Source organism: Ostrea edulis, chromosome 9 (assembly GCF_947568905.1).
Source record: "Ostrea edulis chromosome 9, xbOstEdul1.1, whole genome shotgun sequence".
NCBI lineage: Eukaryota > Metazoa > Mollusca > Bivalvia > Ostreida > Ostreidae > Ostrea > Ostrea edulis.
Window position 1 is genome coordinate 38,698,876 of NC_079172.1, and position 15,268 is coordinate 38,714,143.

Here is a 15,268-nt window from a genome sequence, read left to right on the forward strand (position 1 = left end):
AATCTATACTGGTCACATGTCACATAACGCAGCAGAACAAATTGTAGAATATCTTTTAAACTCGTCAAGTTTCACACGTCCCATTTCACATTGTTGGTTTTGAAAATCGATTTTGATGATCCAAAAGAAATTTGGGTACTAAGCGAGACTAAATATAATTGTAGATTTAGAAAACTTTTTTCTTGCGAGCCGATCTTGCACATCAACTACCCCTCTAACATAACCGGAAGGTTACAAACACGGGCTACTGGGAAACACAGAGGTGGATTCAGCCATCATATTTGCTCTTAAGTAGAATAAGACATCTTTCACTTTCGTGGAAGTGGACCAAATCCCTTAGCTAGCGAAAATGAATGTCTGAAAGTGAAAACAATTCTTAAAATGTATCATAAGTTAAGAGGTTCTGTCACACGATCAGTTTGAGACACTTAGTCTTAAGATAGCTTCATGAACATGCCAATGGGTGCCTAGGAGGAGTAAGCTATGGAAAGTCATAGGGGACCCCCAGGTCATGTTCTATATATTTCATTGTAAATCAATCCTGGCCGGCCAGGATATGTTATCCTGGCCAAGTCAGGATTGCAAACATGACCAGCCATGATTTTCAATCCGGGCACATCCTGGCCGGTCAGGTTACGATTTCAATCCTGGCCAATAACATGGTCATCCAATCCCCACCTGGCCACCCAAACCTGGTCGGTCATGATTTCAAACATAACCAAGCCAGGATTGATAACCTGGCCATCCAATCCTGGTCATGATTTTCAATCCTGGCCAAGTCAGGATAACCTGACCATTCAATCCTGGTCGGTCATGATTTCAAACATGGCCAAGTCAGGATTGATAATCTGGTCGGTCATGATTTTCAATCCTGGCCAAGTCAGGATTGCATTGCGCCAGGATATATGCCTTCCAAACGCAGTCAAGATTTCTCAAGCGTCGCCAAGATTGGCCTGGCCAAGTTGCATGTTGGAATTATTCAAACAAAAAAACGCTGTCAAGATTTCCCAAGCGTCGCCAAGATTTATTACCCAAGATTTTTGGTGATGAAGATTTATTAGGCCAAGATTTTCAAGGACTTAGATTACATCCTTCTATCTGCACATGCTGCATGCCGCTGCACTGAAGACTCAGAAGTTATTGTGATAACAAGGTGGGTGGTTTGTGTTTTTCTTCCAGTTATATAGATCAAGTCATTATGTTTCTACATCGCTTTCGCCTTAAATGTATTTGATTAACCATTACGCTACTCTCTGAAAGAAAAATATATATAATGTATGTGTGCCTATCGAGGAAATTCGAGTCAAAACCAAATTCGCTCATCTCATAATTTTATAATATGTTGACGGTGCTACCGTTTGAGCGAGCGCAGCTTCTTGTATGTACATATTTTGTAATGTTCATGCTTTGATCAGGTTCAATTTAAACAATATCTATTTGCCAAATACTTATGACATGAATTTTCTCTCAGGGTTTTATATAAAAAATCATTAATACATGTATGTACATGAATGTGACTGAAATATTTTTATGCTATATATACATTTTATTTCTACTGCCTTCACTATGATTTGCTTAACCTTTGATGCACGGCACTGCTCTGGACTGTACGCTCTCAGCAGTCGACTGTCTCTACGTATTTCTTTTTTTTTTTAATTCTCAATCTTTTCAAGTTACGAATTGTATGATAAAAATGCCCAAACCTTTCAAGTTTGTAAAATTGGGTTTAAACAGCACTGCCTTTGAACATAAAATGCATTTCAATATAATGATAATTTAACCCCCCCCCCCCCCCCACCACCACCACCACCATGTGCACCTATTTAATTTAAAAAAAAAAATGAAATTCATATGATAATCCCCTTGTAGCAATGGTATGTTCCAAAAGAGAAAATTAGAACAATATTTATAATATTGTACATAATCCTAGTTGTGACACAGTGATGAAATATTTTAGCATTCACATATAATCATTGAATAAAATTGCAACATCATTGATTTAAGCCCCTCTCCAATGTTGTTGTGTGGATACATTAATTAAGATTAATTCACAAAACTAGAATTAATTAATGATTTTTCAGTAGTTAATAGCAAGTGGCATGGTTGGTTATCATGGGGGGGGGGGGGGGGGGGGGTCATCGTGCTTTGCATTACCGAACATATTAAAAGGAAATGGATTCAAGCACTCATCATTTTTAGTCCAAAAAAACCCCAAAGATTTTTAAAAAATGTTTTCAATCCGACCGAATTCCATCGATTTTTTTGGTAATGTTTTAAATAGCACTAAATCAGTACCTGTGCTCCCTCACATATTCTAACAATTTAAGTACTAGTCTCTATAAGAATCATGCAAAATCGAAAAAAAAGTGGCATAGTCATATCTGATGATTTACTTTAAAAGTGACTGAAAAGTAAACATAATTTACATTAGGTTGTCTTTTGATCATAAAATGCACACAATGTCAACGGAGGCAGTTATTTACAAAGATATGAAGTTCTGTATATTTGTGCTATTTCCTATATATTCCTATGAAAACCGTCTAATTTTAGTTGATGATAAAAGAAATTATCGGAAAATATGATAATGTAATAAACAGAACCTAAAAACTAAAAGCTAGATGATAGTGTTAAAAGTGAAAATATGTTTATAAACTATTCGGAAAGCAGTATATGAATGCAGCAGAGTTCGATAATAAAAGTTAGTCTCCCTTTTTTCTTGTTAGAATAATAAATTCCTATTGAGAATTTAGTATTTTAATCAGATTTGTGGTTTGCAGTCGATTATACACAATTTGTATTCGATGCCATATTACTATGCCTATAATGTTTGTAAACGTATATTCAATATTGTCCCGGTAATATGACTTTTACAAATGGAAATAACAAGTACGTATTTAGATCCACCACTGTCAGTCTTATTATGACGTACGTCAAAACGTAGACATGACGTCACACATCATCTTAGCCTGCCTCAAACTTCCACCAGAGTTCGTTTGCTCACAAACCAAACTCTTCCACTTAGGCATTATGGGATAGCGATTTCTTAGGCCGCGTATACTGTGACGTCACTGTAGAATGACGAAAAAACATAACGTCAAACGTAAATAACTTTCAAAACAAGAACGTAAACATCAAGTTCATTACTTTACACAATAATGCGAACAGAGTCTCCCTACTTTTTAATGATATTTTGATCATTTTATGTTTAAAATAAAATCCATACTTTTATATTAATGCTCTTAATATTAATATCTTCAAACTTTTAACTGCGAACTACTTCTTTAGTGTAATTTGTCTGCGTGATAATCGCGGACTCACAATATACAAATCTGTATATTGTGGTGCGTCACATAGGAGAGGTCTATTCGTAGGTGACGTAATGAGGCCTCGACGGGGAGTTTGAGCCTGCCTTTCATAAACATTGCACTTCGTTAAACATTTCTCCTAATGGTGCACTGAATTTTGGAGCTAGGAGGCCACAAGATTTGGATGATAATCCACGTAAGTTCACAATCATATTCCAAGGTTTGACTTTGCGAGATCTCAGCCATTTTTGACAAGGGACTTCTGGGATTGGCGTCAAAAAATTTTCCTTGTTAGAGGTTTAGATTTAGCTCGGATTATTTCCCGAGCTCTAGTAATTAGAGCTCGCAGTACGAGCCAGCGCAAAGCGCTGGCTCGCTGCACTCGCTAATATTATTTAAAATTACTCCAACCCTCTCGAGTTGGATTTAAGTGGAAATATTACTCTGATAAATCTATCGTTATATCGGAACACGGCATTAATCCTAACTGTGTTCAAGCGGGGGTGGGAGGCCGAGGGACGTAATTGCCACTTGTGCTTGGGTTAAAAATAAGCTTTATTTTTAAATCAACATGTCAATACAACTAGGAAACATTAGTTCTAGGGAGCATTTAGACCGACATATGACATATTTGCATAGTAACTTAAGGTAGGTAAATACTATTAGAAATTTCTGTCAATAAATTTTTTTTTCATTTAAATAACTTTAACAACTCATAAACTAACTAAAATACCCATATTAGACATACCTTTGAGGGTTTATTTTTATACTATGTGCTACAGAGTACATAGACCCCCAAATGCAAAAGCCAAATTTTAACACAAGAATGCATGATCTCATGTTTTATTAAAAATATGCACCAAAGCACATCATATTAAGCTATAATATATAAAAACCAATAGCTATTCATTTACTGAGAGAATTTTTAAAGATATTCAATTGAAAACATACACAATTGCTGTTTAATCTGCTCACATTCTTCAGGAAAAAATCACAGAATATCGCAATTTTGAAAAATTCTCTCAAAATCTAAATTGTTTACATGCCAGTTTTTCTTTAAAAATATTTAGAATTATATCTAAGGTTAACAAAAAAAAAACATATTTTACCATAGTTGACCAGAGGTATTTTGCAAAATGGTCTCTTGAATACGTAAACCTGCATTTTTAAATTTAAGTTTTACAATTATTCTTTGCACACTTGTAAAACATATTGAAAATTTTGTCCTACCAGACAATTAGAACACAAGGGGGGGGGGGGCACCCCACCCCTTCCCTTTTCTCACAATTTTTTTTTGGTGTGTGTGTCATTCTTTTTTTATTTGGCTATCAATCATACCATACATAACAATACCTACATGCTATCTCATACTTATAGAAAAAATAAATATAGTGTAACATGTACAGCTCATGTACAAATAATTTTGTATCTTGAAAATACTTGTGAAGAAGAGTTCAAATATTCAACAACTTTACTGATGATTTTCTGAGGATTTATAATTCTGGGTTTCTTTGAACCAAACACAAACTCACTAAAAACAGTTTGAATTCCACTGTGAGGGTCACGCCTATGTATGATTTTTAACTTGTTCAGGCTTAGATTGCAAGCTATGAGCCTTTTAGAGATCAGTGTAGATATTACATTGCTTTGTACCATTGGAGCTAGTGAGGACTTGACACTTTAATAATTCATAGTAAATATATCTAAGATTCACATCTGAATGCTAAATTTGACTCGTACAGTTTTCGTAAACTACAAACATCAGACAAAGAAGTTATAACTGGAACTTTCTAGTCGGTGTTTAAAATTTAAAACCGGATACGTAAAAGCACGGACTTTCCTTAAGAAGTACTAAATGAGAAACAACAATTACATCAAGCAGTGATTTTTCTACATTTTTTACAAGGGTCCTATGGTTTTCGAATTGGGAAAAATTGTCGAAATTTGTCAAATTGGGAAAAATCAATTTGATCGTAAACAAGTTTTAAAATCATATCAAACATTACATTTATTTTACACATCTAATTCTCTTTAACCTTCTAAAATTTTCAACCATTTTATCCAAATCATCATTCCCATAACTCTTTGTTAAGTCTTATGTATATAATTCACATCGAATGTTTATTTTTTCCAATTACGTTTTCCTTTCATAATTTTATCAAGGGGAAAAATGCAAGCTAAATTGGGGGGAAATTGGCAATTTTTAAGAGGGGAAAGGGCCGAAATTCGGACCCCAAATGGGCCTTGAAAAATCACTGATCAAGACAGGGTTCAGTCCCCCCTCCCCCTCCTCATATGAATAACTTTAATTGATTTAATTATGATTGTTGTTTATATATCATATCGTATCATATCATATCGTCAGTGCACAAAGTGTAGTTCATAATGTCTATGTTCCCGCTCATGCATTCTCCTCCATGCCATGCAGTACATTGAGGGGAAGAAGTTGTACTTCGTAGCACGTTCAATTGGGGAGATGGGTAGACATTTGGTTTTAACGAAAACAAATTATATTTTTATCAGAATGGCTGGACTTGGTCAAAAAATTATTCAGGCTTTTCAAGATCAAGAACGTTGTGATGTCCGCATCACCTTTCCTGATGGAAGTTTCGTAGAGGCACACAGACTAGTATTGATATTAGGCAGTGAATATTTTAAAACTTTATTAAATGAGAACTGGAGTGTTGGTAAAGTCTTTGAGATAACCTGCGCAGATTTTGATCCAGGACTTACTAGGGACATCATAACTGATTTGTACAAACGTGTAGAGATTTGTTTGGAGAATGTTAAAGAAATCCTGCAAGCTGCAGATTTCTATATAATTCCTGGTTTAAAGGAGAGATGTGTTGATTTTTTGATGTCTTCAATTTCATGTGAAAATGTTTTTATGATTTTGAAAATGTCTTTTGTATTTCATGTACCCAGTGTTTTGACCGCTGCTTTATCATATGTTGATGACAATTTTGAGAACATAATGTCCATCAGAGGAAATAGTGATTTGTTCTGCACCTTTCCAACAGATCTTTTGATTCTCTTGATAAAGAGAGATACAATTTGCATTCATGAAGAGAAACCCTTCCGATATATATACACATGGGTTTTAAATGAAGACAGACAAACTAGTTGGAAAACACTAGTTCCCTACATTCGGTTTGGCAGAATGTCAATTGATTTCTTTATTGAAAATGTTGTGTACAAGAACATATTAGAAAATGACTATGCAATGAAAATTATTCTGTTTCTTACATCTTTAACAACCAAATCAAATGTCATTGGCAATGTTTACCTTAGTAGGAAATGTATTTCAACAAATGATATTGTTGTAGATAGATTTCATGTAAGAAGTCCCCATAATACATGGGAGAGTGACTTGTTAAATGGTGACCGACTGTCATTTTCTGTTCATTCTGATATGAAATTTAAAGGAGTTGTTCTGTTTGGTGCCAAAAACTGTTCCTTACTTGTAAATATTACTCTTACCTCGGATGCGTGTATGTTGAAATCTAAGATACTTGAAGATTTAACAGATGTCTGTGAATTTCCTGTAATTTTTCCAAACACTTCACAATCGAGAAAGGATGTAATATATACCATTGCTGTGAATATTTGTGGAGACAATGTCTTTTTTGGGATTGATGGATTGCAATCTGTCCAAACCCTTGTTGATGTAAACATAAGAGTGAAAGTGAAGTTTTTTGACAGTGTAGGGAGTAAAACAAATGTCTGTAGGGGTCAAATTAAGAGTGTTATTTTATGCAAAGAGTATACTACATTTTCAGATTTGTAGATGGCATTGTTATTCATTGAAGATGTGCTTGTGTCATTTTGAAAGTGATCAGACATTTACATGTACTTGAACTTTGTCATTTTTATGCATGTCTTGAATACATGGTACCTATTTTGTGTAATCAACTGCATTCCTCAAACTTTATACAATTGTTATGGATGCATTTAAGATGTGTATATGTTTTTTTGAAAGTGCATAGACCTTTTTCACAAAATTTACATGTTGTTGAACTTTGTGTCATTTTTAGCTCACCTGAGTTGAAAGCTCAAGTGAGCTTTTCTGATCGCCTGTTGTCCATCTGTCTGTAATTTTAAACTTCTCCAGAACCACGGGGCAATTTCAACCAAATTTGGCCAAAAGCATCCTTGGGTGAAGGGCTTCCCAGTTTCTTCAAATGAAGGGCCATGTCCCCTTCAGAGGGAAGATAATTACAAAAATGCTTCTCAAGAACAACTAAGCCAGAAGAGTTGAAATTTACGTGAAAGCTAGCAGGGGATGCTTACTCCTCCTAGGCACCTGATCCCACCTCTGGTGTGTCCAGGGGTCCGTGTTTGCCCAACTATCTATTTTGTATTGCTTGTAGGAGTTATGAGATTGATCTCTGTTCGTTATCTTCACCTTGCATAGTACAGATTCAAGTTTGTTCAAATCATGACCCCTGAGAGTAGGATGGGGCCACAATAGGGGATCAACATTTTACATACAAATATATAGGTAAAATCTTTAAAAATCTTCTTAAGAAGCACTGGGCTATAAAAATACAAATTTACATGAAAACTTCCTGACATAGTGCAAATTCAAGTTTGTTCAAATCATGACCCCGGGGGTAGGATGGGGCCACAAATGGGGATCAAAGTTTTACATGCAAAAATATAGAGGGTAAAATTATTGAAAATCTTCTGAAGAATAACTTGGCCAAAGAAGTTTTCATTTACATGAAAGCTTCCTGATAAAGTGCAGAATCAAGTTTGTTAACACCATGGCCCCCGGGGATGTGATGGGGTCAGAATAGGGGATCATTACATTTGAATATATATAGGGAAAATCTTTACATATGGGCCAAGGTGAGTGATGTGGCCCATGGGCCTCATGTATATTGTTTACGTCCCTCTCGGGAATTTTTCACCCATGTTGAGAGGTAAATTGTAATGGAGACTTCGGTTCATACAAATGTACTCGAGTACAAATTACCCGTTTGTAATTGAGTGAGGAGAGTTTCAACTCTTATGACTTATTGTGACATATGAAGTATAATGAAACCTTTATGTTACCCACTGTATTAGACATAATCGAGAGGATAGATTGAAGATATGGTATGTAATGATTTTTATTAGTTATAAAATGATTTGATAAAATATTTTGCATTTAAGCCACTGAAAACCAATTAATAATAAAACTTAGTTTTATTTTTGTGCAAGAAATTTTTGTGAGGTTATTAAAAACCTCATTGTTGCAAACAAAAAACAAATTCATAGAAACTGTTCCTTTATTGCCCGCATCATTGTTTAAGATGATTTCATTTGTGAGAGTTTGTTTAAGTGAACCAGTTTATCGCTAGTAAATTGAGAAGTAATAACTATATATATTAGTGAAGTGTGTAGTAAATAGTAATGTATAACAAAATTTGTCAATGGATATATGTACATTTAATTGATAATGAAACTATTTATCAAGGATAACTGAACTCTTTTAAAAAGTTATGGGCACATAGTTGCTTAAAAATGTATTACATGGATGTAGATGTACAATTCCCCAATTTTAAAATAAGTTCAGGTCATGGATATCTATGTATTCATTAAGTTACAAAGTGTCGTATAATTGATCATACGTTTTTGTAATTAAGCAATGTTTTTTATTAAATATATTGTACAATTTCAGTTTTGCTTCTCTTTGTGGATGTTTCTGATATTGTCTGTATATCAAAACATGAACAGAATTTATAAACATAAACTTAAAACGAAATGGTTAGGATAAAAAAATTAATGTTTTACATAATATACTCTATAGTTTAGTATTTATAGGTGTGTGAAATGAATGTCATTTTCCATGGATGTGAATATGGATTTTGTGTACTCTAATTTTGAAATCAGCCTAACTTTTTAGGTCACCTGAGTCGCTCAGGTGACTTGTCACTATTGGTCTGCGTACTGGATAAAACTAGTTAAAATAAACATGTATTCATGGTATGATGAAAGCAGAGTCAATTTCAAAAGAAATATAAGAGAACAGATTCAGTGACTGTAACTATTAGAATATGGTGGTGCTGATTAAAATTATGTTCTTATGAAGTTTTTTTCCTTTAAATTTAATTACCATCAGACGATGTGAAGTTCAATTATATTGTATAAAATAATACGAGTAATGTTTTAGAATGAAAGAATATAATAAATTTATTTGACAACACATTAATAAAAATCATGTAAACCCATAATATACAAATTAAGTAATAAAGAGATCATATAATATAACATGAAACTATATACTGTAGAATCATTTGAATTCGTGGGGCCAATTTTCGTGGATTGCTGAATTTTTACGGGTTCGTGAGGACGTAATTTCGTGGACTTTTATATTTGTTAGAAAGATAACTTTGGAATGTCTTTATTCGTTGAGGATGTAAATTCGTGGGTGAGGGGTACCCACCAATTCCACGAAAATTGAGCCACCACGAATTCTAATGAATCGACAGTAACATATTGAATGATACGACAGTCATATTGAAGAAATATCTTTCAGTTTGTATGAAGTGACATACATTTACCTTTGAAACTGAGTCTCTTTACAGCAGATTTTTTAATGAACTAACTGTGTGTTTGTGTGTGTATATATACCAGACAGGAATTTATCAAAGCTCTGTTTACTATCGGTAAAGGGTATCTTTTCCTTTTGATAAGAACTGAATATTTTATATATCTTAAATAGGAGAAATATCCTATACATATGATTGAATATGAATTGTTAACAGAAATCCTTTATATATAATATACCAGTATCTTGTATTTCAATGTATTTAGGTAATGATCAGAGATTGGTCAGTTATATATGTGTTCCAAGATATTGTAATCTGAATCCTTCCCCCTGGGAGCTGATCCCTGATACTCAATAATTCCCAGTATGAAATGGGTACCTTAGTGACACTGGTAAAAGCTGGATAAATCCCTGTCTTAATATATACAAAAATCTACGCAGTTGGTAGAGACTATGTAATGAAAAATCCTGGAGACTGAGCAGAGCTCCAGATAATTTTTTTTACCACAAAGAGTATTTACCCCCTGATTTTCAAATCATTGAGTATTTTGCTTTTCAGAAAAGTCAAAAGAGTATTTTGTTAATTTACTGATTATATTTACTGTTTGCCACTAATACAGAATTTTATAACTTAGTCTAAATATAATCAGATATCATATGACTGTGTGTCTGGCATTTTAAAATTTAATACCTCAACAATAAATTTCAAAATCGCAATGTTAATGAAGACCCTTGGACTTTATGATAAAAAGAACTACAGAGAATTTACACCCGTAAACATACAATCATTTATTGTACCACAGGGTCTTCTTATTCATTTTGTTCTCAATCTATATATAATTTATATATAGCATATAAATTGAGAACAAAATGGATAAGAATCCCCTGTGATTGTTTGTACAGTATTGAAAAAATTTCATAAGCACCAAACAAACAACAAAACTAGTTGTCATATTGTAAATTAAAGTGTTGTAACCGAGAAACTAAAATCATTTTAACCCAAAACATATCAGTTTCAAAGTCTAAAGTTTTTGTGACTTTCTATAGCATTTTTTAAAATTTAGACGAACCTAATTCTGCCCATATATATTTTTGCACCTTGTTTTCACTGCAAATTACTCTCCCCGGATTCCCCTAACCTTGTACCGTTAACCAAGAATTGGTTTTCCTCCATCTGTGTAAAACGAGTGCATGTGTGACAGAAGTCGGTAAATAAATGCGCGACTCCCATTCTTGCAAATACTTTCAAATAGTTAGCGAGACAATGCTGCAGGAGCGACATTTCAGTAAAAACTTCGAAAGTTTAACAGAAGAAATATATATCGTTTGTCCTGTACCATTTTCTGCGCCACCAATCAATCGTTTACGATTTATGATATAAGTTTTCATCTGCTTTCGATCGCACCCTACCTGTTTATTTAAGAAAGAAGTATAATAATTACCCGGTAGGCTTATACAGTTGTGTATTGAGTTACCTCTACGCATTACTTTAGGAGTGTAAAGCGTATTTACATTCACGAATGCGTAATTGTACGCCTGATTTTAAACTTTAATGCGTATTTGGTAAAATTTAATGAGTATTTACGCTGATACACACCTTATCTGGAGCTCTGTGACTCAGACTGAGTACAACTTGTTTCTTTCTCTTCAAGAGGCGTTTGTGCATGTGTACTTGTTTGTTTGTGTGTGTGTGTGTGTAATAATCGGGATATTATTAGGTTCACCTCCAGTATTAGGTTCTTGCTAGATTAAAATATCTTTAAAGGAAGTGAACATGAAAATGTGACAAAGGGTTTAAATTTGTCATTTTGATGTATATAATGAATTCTTAAAATCATTAAGATGAAGCTTTCTTTAGTAGGGAGAGATATTTCATAAAGATTAACTAATTTTTTCAATCCTTGGGGGCTGCCATACTGAAAAAATTATTATCTTTCTGCTGGGTTATCTCTTAGCATCCACTAGAGGCAACACTGATGTTAGTAGGACACATTGTGTATTTTTGGCACATTGTAAGCATCAACGTTAAAATGTCATCAGCAGAAAGTGAATTAAATATGGGATATCAGTTTGAACCTGATGTTACAGAGGAAGAAATTGCTTCTCAGAATAATTCTTCTTTACCAGCAATTGATTTTAATGACAGAGGAATTATGTACATTCAAGGGGTACGTGTCTTTGTTGTCATGAGTTTGAACATTTTGTGTCAGATTACATGGATATACACATAAAGTGCGGTTCTCTACACCCATATTTTGACATGGTGTGTCTAAGTCCTGTTATAATTAATACAGCTTACATTTATCCATGGATTTATGTATCCAGAGAGGAAGGGTCTCAGAGGACTTGGAATTAACAACTTGTTAAACAAGTAAGAAAAACACGAAAATGAAAAATACCTTCTGTATTCAAATGTATTAAAATCTAAACACAACATGGCATTTGTGTGTAAATATTTCCAATTACACACACACACGTGATAGAATACAGTAACAATTCTGTTGCAGGCATGCTATCAAGATTTATGGCCTACAGACAGTTTATCAACTAGGTCAGACGCTGCCCCGCCTCTTGGGGGGGGGGGGGGGGGTCAAAGTAGTTTTTCCCTCATTTGTTGTGACATAAATTAAGGGAGCATTTCCTAAAGAACACTGCAATTATAAAGGATTTCTTGAAACCTCAGACTTTGATACAGATCCCGAATAAGTAATTTTTATTAGTGTAAATAAATAATATAAATGCAAGGTGAAGATAACGAACAGTGATCAATCTCACAACTCCCACAAGCAATACAAAATAGACAGCCGGGCAAACACGGACCCCTGGACACACCAGAGGTGGGATCAGGCGCCCAGAAGGAGCAAGCACCCCCTGTTGACTGGTCACACCCGCCGTGAGCCCCATATCCTGATCAGGTAAACGGAGTTATCCGCAGTCAAATCAGTGTGCCAAGAACGGCTTAACAATCGGTATGAAACACGTCAGACAGCATTTGACCCAATGCGAGGTTGTATTGACGAACTAGATCGTTATGTAAATTGCATCTCCGAAATTTATCTGTGGTCCATGTACATCAATTATTATAAAATATATAAATTATATGCCTATATTGCAGTACTTTTATGACACAGTCACCTTAATTATCTCCAAATATTTTAAAATCTAATAAAATTAATTGATTTGGAATCTTGAAATATAACAGTACCAGTGCTGCTGAGTAAGTTCAGAAGTTGGAGGAGCTGGAGATATTTTGTGGGAGTGTTTTCTTCTTTTTCTTAATGCATTGTAATTAGATTTGATTTCAATTCTTTTTGCTCCAAAACCTTATCCATCAATTCTGATATGAATCCATAAATTTCCGCTCTATAATAGTGACCCAGTCAACAACAGCAATGTGTCTCATCTACGTCAGAACACAGATGCATACTGGGAAATAATGGATGACCTCCATAAACCTTTAACTTGGAGTGTTTAATTGATCAAATCTCGTAATAGAAACAAGCAAATTAGATTCAGGCCACACTATTTAGTTTCAGGAGGTCTTTTAAGTTTATTATGCAACAAATATTTTTTTCATTTTCACTTCCTTTAAGGTGCCCAGAATGCATATCAGCAATTATAATTATACAATCACATAAGGGTCGGGCTGATGAGTTTTATATTCATTCATTTTGTGACTAAAGTTACAGTTGATTGTAATCTTATTGAATATTGTATGAAAAGGTGAAGATAGCAAACGGTGATTAATGATAATAATCTCATGTCACTCCTAAAAGGAAATATAATGATGTAATGATTTTATTTCACAGTCATGTTTTGTGTGGATTGTGGAGAGAGGTTGCTTCCCACAAATAAATTTTGTGGAAACTGTGGAGCTGCTGTCTGCAAAAGAAATGGTAACAAAGATAATATTTTAGTGCTTTTGATATTTCACATATCATACCACACTTATATTACATGTAAGTTTGATAAATTGATACCTATTATGTATTTATCTTGAAAACACTGCAGAGTCCATGCATATATGCGTTTTACTTAATGATTTATGTACATTTATGTTCTTATGTTTTCTTCAATTTACTATTTAGATGTCAAGGATAAACTTAACTCCTCAGGCATGCTGAGTCCTTGGGCCAAGGGCAAGTATAAATTGTAAATTATATGATCCCAGGGATAGGGGTTTTGGTATCAGGGTGGGGCCAAAATGGTCAGTTATGAAAGGTGTGAACAATAGACATTTTGAACTACTTGATAACTATCATTCCAATTCTTTTCAAATTTGGTATGAAATATCTTTGGAAGAAGGGGGGCATACATTGTAAATTTCAGGATTTCTGGGGCCTTAGAGGCGGGGCAAAAACTGTCCAAAATTGACCAATTTTCTAACATCTTCTTCTCTACAGCCGCACATGTTTAAGAAAAACTAAATGCATAGTGATGTAGAGCAGGAAGGCCTCTACCAAAATTGTTAATTTCATCCCCGGGATAGGGGTTCTGACACCAGGGCGGGGCCAAACTTACTATATAGTGTTTATGTGTAAAACACTTAATCTTGACTGTTATTGATACTAAATTGAAAAGTAAATGGATATTTAGAAAGAGCAGGTAGTCCTTTTCTAAAATTGTAAATTTGATGATCCCCGTGGTACACTGGTATTAAACTGATGTACGTAACTGCAGTTACGTACATCCCAAGATGGCAGAAGAAAAAACAGGTAATTTTTCAATTTAGATTATATCTTATCCTATCAACTATTCAGTGATATTAATTAGTCAAGTTTGTTTATTTCTTTACGCTTTATCGTTCAGAATGGTAAAATCCATTTGTTTCTCCTGAATGGACGAGTTAAACTCCTGTGTAAAAACACACGTGATGTACTTAACTCATTAAGATATTTTGGTTGATGTACGTAATTTTCCTATATGATGTACGTAACTGCAATTCACTCGTAGTTCGACAATGCCTAAAGCTTGCTTTATAAGCAGCTAAACAAGAGAAGTAATGCACATACTTTGTGGCAGAGAAAGAATGTCATTAGCTATAAAAAAAAAAAAAAAAAAACAACCCAAAAAAACCCTCATTCTATAACCTCTTGAGATATTTGATACGAACAGATGCTGCACACAGGGGAAAAAAGGGGGGGGGGGGTATTACTCCAAATTTTGTACAATTTAAAGACTATGCCTATTCTTGGGAGGACAAATTTTGGTGTCTTTTGGAGATCCAACAAAACCATTGTATTTCTGTCGGGGGAGAAGGGGGGGGGGGGGTAGGTAAAATGGATGTTTTGGGGTTGGTTTTCTTGGTATTTTGAAGGGGTTAAACATTTAAAGGAGAAATTTACATCATTATCATTAACTTGTATGAATGTTTCACAAGCTTAGAAGATCTTGATTTTAAGATGTTTAATTTATATTTTTCAGGTAT

At 34.2% G+C, this 15,268-nt stretch overlaps 1 long non-coding RNA gene across 1 annotated transcript; it reads left to right on the plus strand.

Moving 5' to 3' along the window:
• The first annotated feature begins 912 nt into the window (after nt 1–912).
• LOC130050134 (uncharacterized) lies at nt 913–13,973 on the plus strand. The gene is made up of 3 exons (XR_008798551.1): nt 913–1,153; nt 13,650–13,736; nt 13,929–13,973. It is a non-coding gene; the product is annotated as an uncharacterized LOC130050134 (long non-coding RNA).
• The last annotated feature ends 1,295 nt before the right edge of the window (nt 13,974–15,268 follow it).